At 34.9% G+C, this 12,482-nt stretch overlaps 1 protein-coding gene across 2 annotated transcripts in view; it reads left to right on the top strand.

The window, feature by feature from the left end:
* The window catches only part of LOC130891320 (uncharacterized), a 58,451-nt gene that overhangs the window by 36,830 nt on the left and 9,139 nt on the right, over positions 1-12,482 (top strand). The window contains exon 1 of one of the 2 annotated variants that reach the window (XM_057795959.1): positions 2,138-2,371. The exons of the other annotated variant lie outside the window; for it this stretch is intronic. The gene's annotated coding sequence lies outside the window, so the exon portion shown is untranslated. Of the gene's footprint in view, positions 1-2,137; positions 2,372-12,482 lie in introns of those variants that run through there. 2 annotated transcript variants of the gene reach the window in all.

The raw sequence follows: 12,482 nt of genomic DNA, 5'->3' as shown, positions 1-12,482 counted from the left end.
ATATTATATACGTATATTCGTCCCGTGGAATTATTTTTAAGTGGTTGTGTGTACCGCGATTGCTTAATGCTGATTAACAGCTCGTTAATTGATGACATGAAAAAATTATGAAAACAAATAAAATATCAAAATTTTTCGGTCTCGATAAACTATTTTATAAAAAATTGATGAAAAAGAAAATGGGAAATATATAACTTGAAATTTTTTGAATATTTTTTTGTTAATAACGAAATTTTGGGACAAAAATCATACAAAAATGTTTGTCGTTTGTTGTTGCATCGTTACGTGACAGTTTGTATTGCCTTGGATGCGTTTTTTACCGTCGTATGCTCCGGGTGGGATCGGTAAAGAAAATATAACACCCCAGGGGTTAATATGGCTACGACGAATATGCTGAAGCCAGTTGAACATATTTTTCTGGATTGGTAACCTCTTGAGTTCGTATAAGACAGCGAAAAAACACAATTTCCTTCATTTAAAATCTGCTCCGGGTCTTTTCTTCGTTGTAGACCGCGTGGTGGTCGGGCTACTGGTTCTTCCAGTTCTTCAAATACGTTGAACCTCCGTGGATTCCGGTTGAAACGCAGAAAAATATTTCTGCTCAAAATGGTGTTCCTTGGTTGGTTTTCCTTTTCGTCTTGGCTACGGTTCGTTGAGTTTCGGAGCGCGGGGGAATACAACCCTTTTAAATAGTGATTTCTTGGGAAAAAATTATATTTTTACGTTGAAAAATAGCGGAGATATAAATCTAAATTTGAAAAATGGTAACTTCGTTACACATTTTTTACAAATTTTATCAATATTTCTTAAAAACAACTTTGTAGTTAGATCGAACTTGTTGCGGAACATAACATAACCTAAAAAACAATTTTGTTCAAATAACGTCGATTTGGAGGGGAAAAGTTGATATTTTAAGCTGTAAAAACATGAAAAATACATATAGTTTTTCCAAATTGTTCATTTTGATGTGAAAATTATAAAAGTTTCATCGAAAAAACGTTATTAACAATCATACGTAAACTGATAAACCCATAAACTTTTATTTTCTCTAAATACCCGGTAAAAACCGATATTTTAAAAGGAATTCATCAAAATTTGATGTTTTTTTTTTCAAATTTACTAGTACCGAAAAAACAAATTTCAAAATTACGTTCTACATTTATATTACGTCGCAAAAATATTTATGTACGTGTCAGTGACAAGTCTCAACAAGCTCTAGACAAAGTTGCAACTTGCCGTTGTTTCGATCTACTTTATTACAGTAGATTTCGAACCACTTCTCAGTCAAGTTGTTTCGAAAAATGTCTCAAACTGAGTTTAACGCCGTTATAAAACGTATTAACATAAACACGAATCAAAAACATAATGGAGACTGTTCACGGCGAGTTGTGTCCATTTTCTTGATATCTTGAGACGGCGACTACTCCAGAAAACATTAAATTAGTGGAAGAAATTGTTCTAAGGGGCTGACGACCCCTGAAAACTAAATAAATTGCATCACAGACCAGCATTTCCAAAACAAGTGTTTTGGAGTATTTAAATAAGACAACCCGTACCAAAATCACTAAATTAACGTTAAGAAATCAAACACGGGGTATATTACTATGACTTACAAGGCAATTGCATCGAAAAATTGTAGTACTGTACACGAATGTGGCTCCACAGAGATTAAACACCCACCACATAGTCCTGATCTGGCTCTACGTTCTCGTGGCGCATTATCGGTAGCGAAAACGAGAGAAACGACTTTAAAATCTTCAATATTGAGGATTTACAGACATTTTAAATAATTTTTTTCGCGTTCCTCGTATAAGAAACGACGTTAGAATCATTCAAATGTGGTAAATCATTTTTCGAATTTCCACCTTCGATATCTCGAAACGTAAGAGTGTTGGAATTTTTTTCATTATTTATCGCATACTCCCAGGGACGGATTCTATCAGAAATCAAATTTAGGGGCCACATAAATCTCCCATTATCTAAAAAAAATGCATATAATTGTTATTATTGTACACAAAATTTGATATGATAAAAAATTTACGTCACAAAACGTAATAATTTTATGTAATGAAACCCGTGACTGATACGCCACTGGTTGAACGATTCTTTTTAAACGTTTCTAAACACTCAATGAAGTAGTAGCATCTCAGTCACATCACTAAGAGAGAACCTTCTGGATATAATCGAGTGCGAGGTTCAAAAGGCGCCGGACGACAAAAATCAACAAAGATAAACTTTGTATTTTTATCAGTGAATACTGGACGTGTTTCATTAAAACACTCAGTGTAAATAACAGTTAGTGCGTATCATTTTTTTTCTTAGTTGTGGAAATTTTATCAAAATGTTTGTATTAGTTTTTTCACTGATTATGGTGAGTACAAAATTTATTAAGTTTGAAAAGTTTTTAATCTGACTTGATCAAAATATTTGAAAATTTGAGCTACGTCGTACTAACTTCTTGGACATTTTCATTAATGATTCTAAAATATGAAAAAATTTCGCTAGTCATTGAAAATAGACATTTTTGACTCGCTCTATATACAACGAATTCAAGATCAAGTTCAAAAATGCTCCTCAAACTTATAAATATGCAAAAAAAATTGCGCAAAGTCATATATACGAGGGTAGGTTGATGTAAGAATGACTTTTCAAAAAAAAATTATATTTTACTTAATACAAGGTGTCTCAAAAACAAGTTGTTACATATAGAAATACGTAGATTGTCCCGGAAGTACCTGGGCTGACCTAGAGATGGCGGTTGTTGCTTGAAAAATACAATTAAATTGGAAATTACACACTCCACATTTGTGATTCCAAGTTCCATCTAGAAAATTGTTAATTTGATATGACATAGCATTGTAGAACACCCTGTAAGATCGTAAATAATTTCGATATGTGAAGATTAATGATGATTATAATCCCTCAAGGACAAAGGATGCACTTTATCATACTATTCAATCACGCTGTATATAAATTACTATTATTTGTATTATTCTACCTTAGAAATCACGTGACTAATAGTACAGTCTTTAATGTTTTTGTCAAATTTATAAAATGAAAACAATTTCTAAATGGTTTAATTTGATTTTAAAGTCTTTTTGGATTTTTATTTGCCGATTTAACACCTATGGACTTTTCCACTGTATCTTAATATATGGCAAACATTTTTCTCGAAATTGATTTTTTTAAACGTGAACTTTCTTTTAAGACACCTTGTATATCCTTAATGTATAACCGTATAAAATATTATTCTCCGAGTAATTAAGAAACCATTAAATTAAATGAACTAGATCAACATTTCAAAATTGTTACAAACTAACGACGAATTAAACAAGTCGTAGTAGTTTTTCCGAAAAATTAACGGCGTCGACTGTATCATTAGAAACAAATTTAGAAATAATTATGAAGAAAAACTCGGTAAGTTTTACATGGTAGGTCATAAATCGAGTCTAAATCATTTTATTTTGTCCAAAATCGCTTGCAAGTACATCGTAAAAAAGGATGTACTGCAATACTACGTAAATTATTAATCAAAATTTTGCGCCACCTTGCAACTTTCTAATTTTCTTATAAAATCTTATTTTAATCAAACTTTCTTCGCAAGTACAACATTATTATTACTGTCTAGTATCCTAAATATACATCTAACTATTACCTAAGATTACAGGATGTTGTTCCTACTTATTATTTTAAGAAATAGTTAACATAACCTCACTTTTAACGCCCATTATACATTAATGAAACACCTGTAATTACAATATTATAATAATGATTGATTATTAAGAAAACATGCATTTATTTGAAATAAAAGTATATCAAACATATCTATGTTTAAATCTAATGTACATAAACTTATTTTAATTAATTTTTTGATAGAAATAAATGACGTAAAACCACATCTACATTATGTATATATATATATTTCATAAGCACCCCATTTCGTTAATGTTTATTTCGATCGTATACCGTTGAGTTCTATTAATTTATGTGTAATCTTTTTCTTAGTGTAAGTATTAAATAACTCAATTCGCCAACTTGCTTTTTAAAAAACAATTTATTTAGCAAACCGAAGATTTAATACAATTAGTTACACTAATCTGACCGATACTTCAATGAGGTTGAAGTGGAATATATAAAACTGACAGAAAGACTAAACACAGACAAATTTATAGCAACGATGACTTAATGAGGTTAGAGTTCATAATAATAAATGAGTAATTGTTGCTGTGAAGAAGGTTGTTTTGAATTACTTAACTTTATCATTTTTGCCTTAATGTATTTCAGTTTCCAAGCTGTCCAAGATTTTGCCTCATAGCATCACAATGGAAGTTTTTCCTTTTGCCAGTTATATGATCTTTGATAGAAAGTAGTAATAATGTTTATTTATTTATTCATTAGTTCTCCAAGAAAGTTTTCTTGCATTAAACACCCGAAACACCCTGTAGACAATTGAAATTTTCTTCCTATCAGTTAGTATAAGTCTATTAGTTCCAAATCCTATTATTTACGTTTGGTAAATATGTGTTACCTCCAGGTGAGGCGCTTTTCTGTCTACGTGCACGCCTAGATATTTGACATAGTCCGGTTGTGGTGGAGTTTGATTATTTAGAGTGAATTCTGTACATTCATCTTTACTGTTGGGAAAAGTACTTTAATCAGATTTTGATTTTATCAACAGTAAACGATGATATCAGACGTTTGGTAACGTCTATGATCATATAGTCCGGGAAAATTAAGGTCGAAAAATGAACCCCACGTCAATTAACCGTATTTTGTTCCTTCTCCATGCACCAACGGCATCCCGAATCATTCGTGATGCCTATAGTAAAGAGTTGAGGTCTTACATGACCGTAATCGGTTACAGTCATTAGTCACTAGTCGTATGTCGCGTCAAATGTATCCATCCAACTCTGTAGAGACTGTCTCACGAGTGAATCAGTCTCCTTGGAGTAACCGTGCACTCCAACGATCTTGATCTTGCAGCAATCGCTCAATGGTTCATGTAGGGCTGTTTATCACGCCCAGAGCACTCTATATCGGCTTTTATGGCTTCCACAGTAGCTTTACTATCTGAGTAGATTGCAATCTGGTGAGCGAATCACTTTCTTGCCATTAATCGAGCACTAGAACGACCTGGAGCTCGCAGCATCTCTCACTGGTTTGTGTAAGACTTTTATTCTCTACAGTACAAGCCTACAGCACGCCAAATCGGCCTTTATGGCTTTGACAGTAGCTCTACTATCTGAGTAGACTGAAATCTGGTGAACGAATCACTTACCTCCCATTAATCGAGCACTAGAATGACCTGGAGCTAGCAGCATCTCTCACTGGTTTGTGTAAGACTTTTATTCTCTACAGTACAAGCCTAGAGCACGCCAAATCGGCCTTTATGGCTTTGACAGTAGCTCTACTATCTGAGTAGACTGAAATCTGGTGAACGAATCACTTACCTCCCATTAATCGAGCACTAGAATGACCTGGAGCTAGCAGCATATCTCACTGGTTTGTGTAAGACTTTTATTCTCTACAGTACAAGCCTACAGCACGCCAAATCGGCCTTTATGGCTTTGACAGTAGCTCTACTATCTGAATAGACTGAAATCTGGTGAACGAATCACTTACCTCCCATTAATCGAGCACTAGAACGACCTGGAGCTCGCAGCATCTCTCACTGGTTTGTGTAAGACTTTTATTCTCTACAGTACAAGCCTAGAGCACGCCAAATCGGCCTTTATGGCTTTGACAGTAGCTCTACTATCTGAGTAGACTGAAATCTGGTGAACGAATCACTTTCTTGCCATTAATCGAGCACTAGAACGACCTGGAGCTCGCAGCATCTCTCACTGGTTTGTGTAAGACTTTTATTCTCTACAGTACAAGCCTACAGCACGCCAAATCGGCCTTTATGGCTTTGACAGTAGCTCTACTATCTGAATAGACTGAAATCTGGTGAACGAATCACTTTCTTGCCATTAATCGAGCACTAGAACGACCTGGAGCTCGCAGCATCTCTCACTGGTTTGTGTAAGACTTTTATTCTCTACAGTACAAGCCTAGAGCACGCCAAATCGGCCTTTATGGCTTTGACAGTAGCTCTACTATCTGAATAGACTGAAATCTGGTGAACGAATCACTTACCTCCCATTAATCGAGCACTAGAACGACCTGGAGCTCGCAGCATCTCTCACTGGTTTGTGTAAGACTTTTATTCTCTACAGTACAAGCCTAGAGCACGCCAAATCGGCCTTTATGGCTTTGACAGTAGCTCTACTATCTGAGTAGACTGAAATCTGGTGAACGAATCACTTACCTCCCATTAATCGAGCACTAGAACGACCTGGAGCTCGCAGCATCTCTCACTGGTTTGTGTAAGACTTTTATTCTCTACAGTACAAGCCTACAGCACGCCAAATCGGCCTTTATGGCTTTGACAGTAGCTCTACTATCTGAGTAGACTGAAATCTGGTGAACGAATCACTTACCTCCCATTAATCGAGCACTAGAACGACCTGGAGCTCGCAGCATCTCTCACTGGTTTGTGTAAGACTTTTATTCTCTACAGTACAAGCCTACAGCACGCCAAATCGGCCTTTATGGCTTTGACAGTAGCTCTACTATCTGAGTAGACTGAAATCTGGTGAACGAATCACTTACCTCCCATTAATCGAGCACTAGAACGACCTGGAGCTAGCAGCATCTCTCACTGGTTTGTGTAAGACTTTTATTCTCTACAGTACAAGCCTAGAGCACGCCAAATCGGCCTTTATGGCTTTGACAGTAGCTCTACTATCTGAGTAGACTGAAATCTGGTGAACGAATCACTTACCTCCCATTAATCGAGCACTAGAATGACCTGGAGCTAGCAGCATCTCTCACTGGTTTGTGTAAGACTTTTATTCTCTACAGTACAAGCTTAGAGCACGCCAAATCGGCCTTTATGGCTTCCCCAGTAGCTTTACTATCTGAGTAGATTGAAATCTGGGGAACGAATCACTTTCCTTCTATTAATCGAGCACTAGAACGACCTGGAGCTCGCAGCATCTCTTACTGGTTCGTGTAAGACTGTTACTCACTACAGTACAAGCCTAGAGCACGCAATATCGGCCTTTATGGCTTTCACAGTAGCTCTACTATCTGGGTAGATTGAAATCTGAGGAACGAATCACTTTCCTCTGAGTAACCGAGCACTAGAACGACCTGGACCTTGTAGCGATCTCCCACCGGTTCTTGTAGGAATATTTTTTCCCCAATCTAAACCTAGAGCACGTCATATTGGCCGTTATGGCATCCATAGTAACTCTTCTATCTGAATAAATCAAAGTTTGGCGAAAGAATCATTTTTCCCACAATAACTGATAATCCAAACGAGGTAGATCTTACAGTAGTTGCTTACCCAATGCGAGTAGGACTTTTTTGCATTCTAGTATAAACCTACAGTACATCATGTAGTGTATTTGATACTAGAATGGGATTCTACTTTCATTATCTTCATTCTAAAGTTAACAGAACAACCAATTTCTCAAAAACATTTAATTTTCTTTGACTTTCCGATTGCTGTTACCAAATTAAAAACATTGAAATGCACAACACCGTTCACAGTTTGAAGTCGCCGGTCTGCCGCTGGTGACTTTCGACATAAACGAATGTTACGTTGTCACGTGATTTTGACGTATGACGTTGAAGAGTTAGATTTTCTCGTAGTCTTTTTCTTTTTAAGTTTTCTTACGCCGAATGCTTCCAATAAAAACAATTCTTCCTTATTTTCCATAATATCGACAACAAGAAACAGTAAAAACGTCGAAAAATATAAAAAATTTTTAGGTTAAAACGTCAGTAACGTCAAGTTTATGTAGTATATGGTGTAGAATATGCTACAAACGTCAAACGGCAAACGGAAATTCGATTTTGTGAATCGGCCTTAACTGTCATGTTTAGTAAAGTCTAAAAACATATCAGTCGATAAGCTGGAAAGAATCGAGACAGTTAAGAAGTAGTATATTGACAATAACTGTCACCATCTGCTCGGTATCATATTCAAAAACAAATATTTTGTTTCGATAATACTCGCAGAATAAAATGTACATCTGCATTACTTTCACTTAACTTCAATCGATAATCCTGCATATTTTTTTAAAACTAAACAAATTAATTTAAAAAAATGAAGTTACCCCAATTAAACCAATTAAAATTTATCGTATATCCGGGTATAGTATTAGTTAAATTACTTCCGCCAACCGGTTTTGGATCTCATCCAAACGCAATAAATATTTTGGTTATTTTCGGTAGCGGGCGGAATAGGCTAAGAAATTAAGATACGAGCTACGACATTTACATAAATTTGTTTATGAATACGCCGAAAGTCCTTGAAATAATACACACAGTTTTATCTTTAACCATATGATCCTAAACGTACAAAACACGCAGTATATGGTGATTTGTAAGAATCTTGTTCTATAGAGGTCAGGAGAAAATAAACAAATAGGCCTATTGTCAAACTAATCTAATGACGTATTACGTCGTTTATCGATGAAAATAAGTCAACAGTAAACAACAAGGTCGTAATATTTGTTATAATCAATCTGTACGATGTTTGAGGTTATGTAAGACATTTACAACTTTGCTTCCAAACAAACAAGCCTCCGAGCCTCCGCCGTGTTTATACATGGATCTAACATCCGTTCTTTCTTTGACACTCTTCACTTAAACCGAAAAATTTGACTCATCACTCCTTCATGCGAAGTTTCTGCACAGTTTGTTCCAGGAAAGTTTACTATCTAGTATGAATCCCAGATATTTTCCCTCTGGTTTCCACTCAATGAGTTAATCAGTTTGAACTATTGAAAGAGATTCGAAACGAGGTGTAGTCAAAACGATTTTATAATCAATATAATTGAATCAATATCAAAACAAATTGTTAGCGATAAAACCTTTCACGCTAAAAGTCTGTTCGAATCGAAAAACAAATTTAAAGTGAACCATATTCAAATTTGAATCGTATTGAACGATATCTAGACATTTGAAAAATATTTTGTGGAGAAAAACACATTTCATGATATAACCGCAATAAACGAAAAATGAAAAAAAAAACCGACCGCTGTTGTAAATATTAACATAAAAATTGATGGATATGTTTTTACAGACGCCCAGTCTGAAACTACTTAAAAATCTCGAGTAGTAACCATAAATTTGATAAAAAAAAGTGATGCGTATATTGAATGGAGGAATGCCAAAAACATAATTGCATGATCTACCTCGAATTTACATTGAAAACATACAAGAAGTATCACAAAAGTTCACAGAAAAGTGATTATTTTTCAATATGTTTCCTTTATTTCGCTACACTTTCCAGAACGTTTGATCAAAGCTTCTGTGCCACCAAAAAAATAAGATGCATCTTAAACAACCAAACCGCCCTTTTATATAATCGTCGCTGGCAAATCTTTCACCCCTTAATTCGGTCTTCAGCTTAGCGAATAAAAAATGGTCGGACATAGCCAGATCCGGGCTATATGGTGGGTCTTTAATCTATATGATGATTTTTCCCGCACCATTTTCCATAATTATTTGACACTACTACTTTAGTAAGTCATTATGCCACTTTTACAAGCTTGGTAAGCCTTGGTAAACTCGTAAAACTTGGTAAAACACTCGCAAGTATGTAAATTAAATTTGTATAAACGTTTACCAAGACTCGGCGAGCGTGCAAACGTTGCATTAGATCTGTATGACCAATCAATCAACGGACTACCTTCACATCTTTAGGAAGTCTGCAGGTATGATGGAGATGTATGGAAACATTTTTTGAATAGGCGCGAAATACGACTGTGAGTGGTTTTTTCACCGATATGGTCATCTAAGATGCATTCTTGATGCTGTGGGTATGACCAACGGTCTAGAATGAGTTTGGTGTTTGGAGTAGGATGAAATTGTGGACTATGTCCTCGTTTAGTTTCCAGATTTAACTCATGGGCGAACCTTAAAATTTGTACAAAGGTTCAAGGCAAAGACATCAGTTTTTGATAGTTCTAAGTGAGGCATATGGGCGTATAGGTTTATGACTGCCTATTGTCATAGCACATCACTCAATAAGTCATGTGACTATCTAAGAAAAACACATTGTTTTGCCAAAAATCGATTTTATCCATCAAGAGCATCCCAAAATACCGTCTCCGACATATGAGGCCGTTTTTCCTCGATTTTTGCATACACAATGATCCAACAACTCTATGTAGTATTCTCTATTGATTGTTTCTCCCCTTTGGAGATAAATGATGACCAATATTCATGCGTATCCCAAAATACTGAAGCCATAACCTTCCCAGCTGACTGTTGTGCCTTTGGACGCTTCGAACATGGTTCACCGGCTGCAGTCCACTAAGATGATGATCGTTTTGATTCCGGAGTGAAGTGATTAATCTATATGTTATCCATTGTCACATATCGACGCAAAAAATCTGATTTATTATATGTAAACACTGCTCTAAATCATCAACACGTTGTTGTTTTTGATCGACTGTGAGTAAACGCGGCACCTACTTTCAAAAAAGCTTTTTCGTGGTCAAATGTTCATGCATAATTGTAAACACGGTGTCTTCTGATATCTTTACGGCCTCAACTATCTCAATTTACGATTAGATTTAACCAATTTGTAGAGTTTTTTAATATTTTCTGGATAAATTGGACGACCAGAACGTTCACCATCATCGATGTCTGTACGACCAAGTTTCAATTCAGAAAACCAATAACAAATGGTTCTTTTCGATGGAACAGAGTTCTTATAACACTTTTGAAGCCATGCTTGTAAAGTATTTTTTTTTTAATCAATAACCAATGATAAATTAACACACTAAATTGTTTTCGATCCATTATTTTGAAAATAACAAAAGTATCTTCACTTAAATGGCTGTCACTTTTTTCTGTCTAATCCAAATGTCGTGAAATTTCACTCACAGTCTTTTGAAAGTTGGTACTTCATAAACGTCATATGGATTTGACAGTGGCAGCGCCATCTGTGTGTCAGTCACACGACTTATTGAGCGTTTAAGTTTTTCTCGTGTAGTTTTTATAATAAAATCAGTCTTGTACATGAAACTGATTGTTATTTCAGCTGAATTCGTTACTTAAGTAATAAATTAGGTTCTGCGAATACCGGAAACTCGTTTCTTTTACATATCGATGTGTATTTTGAATAAAAAGTAAGGGAATATTTAGTTAATACTATTTCCGGTTTGTCTGCTTAATTATATTCTAAACATTCCGCACAATATAGACGAGGTTGTTCGTCACCAAAAGACAAAATTTTGAGTTTGAGAACTTTTGATAAACACTATTTTTGTTAAACATATACGAGGGTGGTTCAAATATAAATCGGAACGTTTGAATAAACGCGCGAAAAATTTAGTGGACGCATTGAATGTTAGATTGATCAGCCTGGACCGCATAACCTTACTTTTTAGTTGCTAAAACAAGTTTTAACATTACGTCTACTTTGTAGAAAAAGTTATTTTAGAAGATAAGACGCGATAAACGGCTCAGTTACCGCAAAATTTTAGCTGTATCTGAATTTTGAGCATAAATTCACACGTTGGGAAGTTTGCGCGCGTCTTCTACCGGAAAAAGCATCCGGAAAAGTGTCAAAAATGTGTAGAGGATGGCCGAGAATATCTGGAGAAACCGTAAAATATTTCAACCCTGTAACTTAAATACCAAAATTTTATTTTTGACCAACATTTTTGTGGAAAATAATATTTTTATTTGAAAATTTTCTTAATGATTCGAAACTATTGAAATAAACCGTTTTAGTTTTAGTTTAAATATAAAGAAAAGCACGTTTTTCTCGTATGTTGACAATTTCCAAGTCTATTTTCAAATATTCATTACCGAAATTTCATATTTATATAAAAAACAAAAAATAACTTTAAAATAATAACCGAAAGGAAGTGGACCGGAGATATCAGTTACACGCAATGTTTAAATTAGCCTAAAAATTTTTTTTAAACCCATAAAAAATTGGTAAAATTATAATACTCAAAGTATAACTGTTCCTCTGCAGTATACAGTATAACAAAATTGTTAATAGTCATGAATAAATTTCAATTTTTGAAAACCCATCAATTCAATGTTTTAACTGTTCAAAAACGTCTTTGTTTGAACTGATTACGCATGTCATCGATGTTTTATGGTACAACAGCTGATTTCGTACGCAATTCATCCTGTATCAACCACGATTCAATGCGCAAAACCAGCGAAATCCTCGAGATGGCGCTCCATCACCAAAAGTCGAAGCGAGTTGATCGAACTCACTGCGGTTGGTTTGACAAACGTCAAATGTCATAGAAATAAAAAATTTTACCAACATAAATGTTTCAAATATCCGTAAACAACTCAAATTATATGACAACACGTTCTGAGTACGTTCACCATTTAAAAACGTCAAACTTCATGATGGTTATGTCATATTTGACATAATCACTACAGTATTA

Source organism: Diorhabda carinulata, chromosome 3, assembly GCF_026250575.1.
Source record: "Diorhabda carinulata isolate Delta chromosome 3, icDioCari1.1, whole genome shotgun sequence".
In the NCBI taxonomy this organism is placed as follows: Eukaryota; Metazoa; Arthropoda; class Insecta; order Coleoptera; family Chrysomelidae; genus Diorhabda; species Diorhabda carinulata.
Note: the sequence above shows the minus strand (reverse complement) of the source record. Positions and strands in the feature narration are given on the sequence as shown.